The sequence below is a fragment of the Dryobates pubescens genome, chromosome 17 (genome assembly GCF_014839835.1).
Source record: "Dryobates pubescens isolate bDryPub1 chromosome 17, bDryPub1.pri, whole genome shotgun sequence".
NCBI lineage: Eukaryota > Metazoa > Chordata > Aves > Piciformes > Picidae > Dryobates > Dryobates pubescens.
In genome coordinates this window covers 4,960,747-4,964,906 of record NC_071628.1, presented here as the reverse complement: position 1 = coordinate 4,964,906, position 4,160 = coordinate 4,960,747, and the positions used below count along the sequence as shown (strand labels likewise).

Here is a 4,160-nt window from a genome sequence, read left to right as displayed (position 1 = left end):
AAGTGAAGTCAGAGGCCGTGAGGGTGACCTGAGTACAGTATTTAAGTACTGCTTTAGTTTTGCCAGCGAAGAGCAGCCAAGCACAGAGGACAGTAGGGGAGCAGAAAGAACAAAAGACACAGAGTATTTTGCTAGCCCATTGTCTCTTCTCGTTCAACAGCTGCTACAGCACAGAGGGTTTCATTCTGGAGATTAATAACCCTTGTGAAGCAGCTGGTATGTGGCACACTGCTAGTGACCAGGCACAGCAAACCCCTGCCCCATTCCTAGTCCCTAGTATGTGCTTCCCAGTAAAAGAAGATAAGCTCTTAACCGAGGCAACAGGAAGGACATCAGGGAAATCTAAGCCGAAGAAAAGGTTAAACCTCCTCAGATCCCAATGACGCTAAAGAGCTCTTAACTGTGAAAACCAACACAAGGTTCTATAGTAAAGGCATCAATAGCATGGCTTGTTCCATCAGTACAGCAAAGCAAAAAAAAGCCAAGAAACAGCTGTTACCTCCACCCAAATGCCAGCCAGTTTCAAATAGCTGAGACAAATTCGGATTGCACTGGGTTGGAAAGGACCCTCAAAGGTCGTCTTGTCCAACTCCCCTGCAGTGCCTGGGGACATCTCCAACTAGAGCAGGCTGCCCAGGGCCACATCAAGTCTGACTCTTGAATGCCTCGAGGGACAGAGCCTCAACAACATCCCTGGGCAGCCTGTCCCGGTGTCTCACCACCCTCATTGTGCAGAACTTCCTGCTGATGTCCGATGTAAATCTGCCCTGTTCCAGTTTCAAACCATTGTCCCTCATCTTATAGAACAAACCAGGTTGGAAGAGACCTTCAAGATCATCGCGTCCAACCCATCAATCAATCCAACCTACCTAAACAACTAACCCACGGCACCAAGCACCCCATCAAGTCTCCTCCTGAAAACCTCCAACTTCGCACTACATGAAAGGATCCTGTCACGACTTCTATAGACCATTCCCCCAAACTGGCCCTCATCACTAGGGAACCATAGCTTTGAAGGTAGGGACCAAGATGGATTCTCAGTGGGAGCCATTAAGGAACGGTAAGCACAGTTTGAGGAACAGGGCAGTGTTCAAAGGAAACATTTAACTCCTCAAATAGAGCAGCACTCAGATCTTACACCGTAGGCAGACACATTTTCTTACCTCCAACACCACTCAACTATTTAGCTGGCTTCATCCCTCACCTGCCTGTGGAAGATGATCTTTTCTTCTGCTTACATAAACGAAAGGTCTTTTGCTTTTCCTTCTGCCCTCCAGCTCCTCACCACGCACACACTAAAAGCAGGTTTTCTGAAAAGCCAGCATCTTCTGCGGGTCTCACCTGAGTGAATTCTGAAGTGTGAAGCTTCTATCAAATCTGACCTCAGACACAAGCGGTGAGTTGAGGAGAATGGAGGGAAAGCATATTTAATTAAATGAACTTCGAAGCATCAACCATCACGATTCAGAGGCGATTTCATTATTTATTTGTGAAGATCAGGAGGAAAAGCATGGTGGAAGTGCAAGAAGAGATAAAGGTCTTGGATATTGCACAAAGTGGCCATCAAGAGGCCCGACTGAATTTTCATTACATCTTGATGGTCGCTATAAAAGGAGAGGCCAATTCACCACCTCGGAATAATGAGGGAAAGCTCTCCGTTTGAATTGCCCATCAACACCCCGCACTTCAAGGCTTTGCACTCCTCAACATTTAAATGGCACTTAAAAAAGAAAATAAAGGCGTGAGGGAGAAGAGAAGCTGTACCCTTAGGGGTAAATACAGCTCACCTGGGAAAAGCATTTGCCCTATCAAGAGCTAATTAACAAGGGGGGGGGGGGGGGACACAATCGCGTTTGGCACCGTTGGGATGTCTGTAAGTGGTGCTTTGTTACAAGCAGTGTTTGCAGCAGTGAAATTCAACTACACTGCAGCCTGCCGAGCACATGCCCGATCTGTAACCTTCCCCAGTGCTCCACAGCCTGCTGCTTCCAGCAGGGTTCAGCATCTCTGCGTTGGCTCTAACGCAGCAGCACCTGAAAGCCCCCGCTGCGATCAGGGGGTCTGGTGTACAAAGCACTCTACGAATAGGCTGTAAGGAACACCCCTCATTCCCCGAGCAGCCAACCAAACAGGCATGACAGACAAAGGCAGGAGGGAAAAAGTATCACAAGTCCTATTTTTTTTGTACCGAGGCTGAGCCACAGAGACGCGAGGTTGCTCTTCGAGGTAATCTGTTGTGCCAGGGACGTCGTCAACTTGCCTTTCTTGTTTACTTCTCCATGCTAGGAGGTCCTGATGCCTTTGTGACTCCCAGTGTTAGCTGCACAGGCTCCCAGCTTGGCAATTGTTGAGATTTGAAACCATGCAGCAAAGCTACTCCTTCCCCCCCAACACCACACTGCCGGTAGCTGTTAGAAGCCATCTAAATGAAAACTGAAACACACCAGTGATGCTTAAACACATATTCAAGCATTTCTAGTCAGAGCAGAAAGGAATCCTTGGACTGATCTCCAGTTCCATCCATCTTGCCCTGATAGGCAGCAAAATTGGGCAGTTCTGGGATGTGCTGAGCAGAGATCATCCAGCAGTGGCACCTACCAGCTCTCTGCTGTGGGAATACATCATCCCAGTCTAACCATCTCTTGAGAAGCAGCACAACGTGGGACAGGCTCTATGAATGGGGTGTTTTGGGGAGTTGCTGCAGCACAGGTCACATACCTAGTCTGACAAGCACACAGGGAGATCTGCATCTTGGCTAAGAAGTGGGATGTTGCCTGCAGAGAGACACCCTGGTACAGAGCGGTTCAAGGGAAGCTTCAAATGTCCTGCACAAGAATGTCCTGCTCAACCTGCCTGAAGCAGGAACCTTTCCCATCACATTCAAGGACACTGGGTGTTACTTGGCACTTGTAGGAGGCTGTTAGTGGGAGTTTCCGTAGTGTAGTGGTTATCACGTTCGCCTAACACGCGAAAGGTCCCCGGTTCGAAACCGGGCGGAAACACTTTTTGAGCCAGCAGTGTGCCCAGGTGGCCAAGGGGGCCAGCAGCATCCTATCCTGGCCTGCATTAGGAACAGTGTGGCCAGCAGGAGCAGGGAAGTCATTGGGCCCCTGTACTCAGCACTGGTTGGCCCACACCTTGAGTACTGTGTCCAGTTCTGGGCCCCTCAGTTTAGGAAGGGCATTGAGACACTTAACATGTCCAGAGAAGGGCAACAAGGCTGGGGAGAGGCCTTGAGCACAAGCCCTGTGAGAGGCTGAGGGAGCTGGGGTTGTTTAGCCTGGAGAAGAGGAGGCTCAGGGGAGACCTTCTTGCTCTCTACAACTCCCTGAAGGGAGGTTGTAGCCAGGAGGGGGTTGGTCTGTTCTCCCAGGCAACCAGCACCAGAACAAGAGGACACAGTCTCAAGCTGCACCAGGGGAAGTTTAGGCTGGAGGTGAGGAGAAAGTTCTTCACTCAGAGAGTCATTAGCCATTGGAATGTGCTGCCCAGGAAGGTGGTGGAGTCACCATCCCTGGAGGTGTTCAAGAGGGGATTGGATGTGGCACTTGGTGCCATGGTCTAGTCATGAGGTCTGTGGTTGGACTCAATCTCTGATGATACTGTGATACTATAAGTCTGGCTCCAGCTGACTTGGAACAGGGCCAGAGTCATCAGACTTAAAGGGAATGAAAAGCACACTCTCTCTAGTAGACATTATTCTTGCTCTATCTCCCAACAGCTTTCTCTTCTACTATGCTGACACCAAGCAGTTCTTCCCCAGCATGATCCAGTAGAGACTGAGCTGTAGAATCTGTTAGAAAACAAACCAGCTACTGGAGTCTCCTTAATGTATGCTTCCCACTAACTCCTGCTCCTTCTCCCACATCAGACACCTCGTTCAAAGGACAGTCAAGTAGATCCCTGAAGATCTCAGTATCTCCAAGTATCACTTCCCCATGGGAAAAGGAAGGGAATTGTTGTATGTGGTTCAGCCTAGGACATAGGAACCAGCCTTCCTGCTCTACCTAGCCCTCCCCCTTTGACGTGGCTAGAGACCATAATGCCTTCATTCTCCTAAGAATGCCCAGGAGGGCTGATAGGTCTAATATCAGTCTCACCTTTCTTGCATCTACTGTAGGAGCCAAGAACTCTTATCAAACTCAGCTCTACCTTATCAC

The 4,160-nt window shown here is 49.3% G+C and overlaps 1 non-coding gene across 1 annotated transcript; it reads left to right on the top strand.

Annotated features, from left to right (window-relative positions):
• Positions 1-2,929: 2,929 nt before the first annotated feature.
• On the top strand, positions 2,930-3,002 carry TRNAV-AAC (transfer RNA valine (anticodon AAC)). The gene has a single exon. It is a non-coding gene; the product is annotated as a tRNA-Val (tRNA).
• The last annotated feature ends 1,158 nt before the right edge of the window (positions 3,003-4,160 follow it).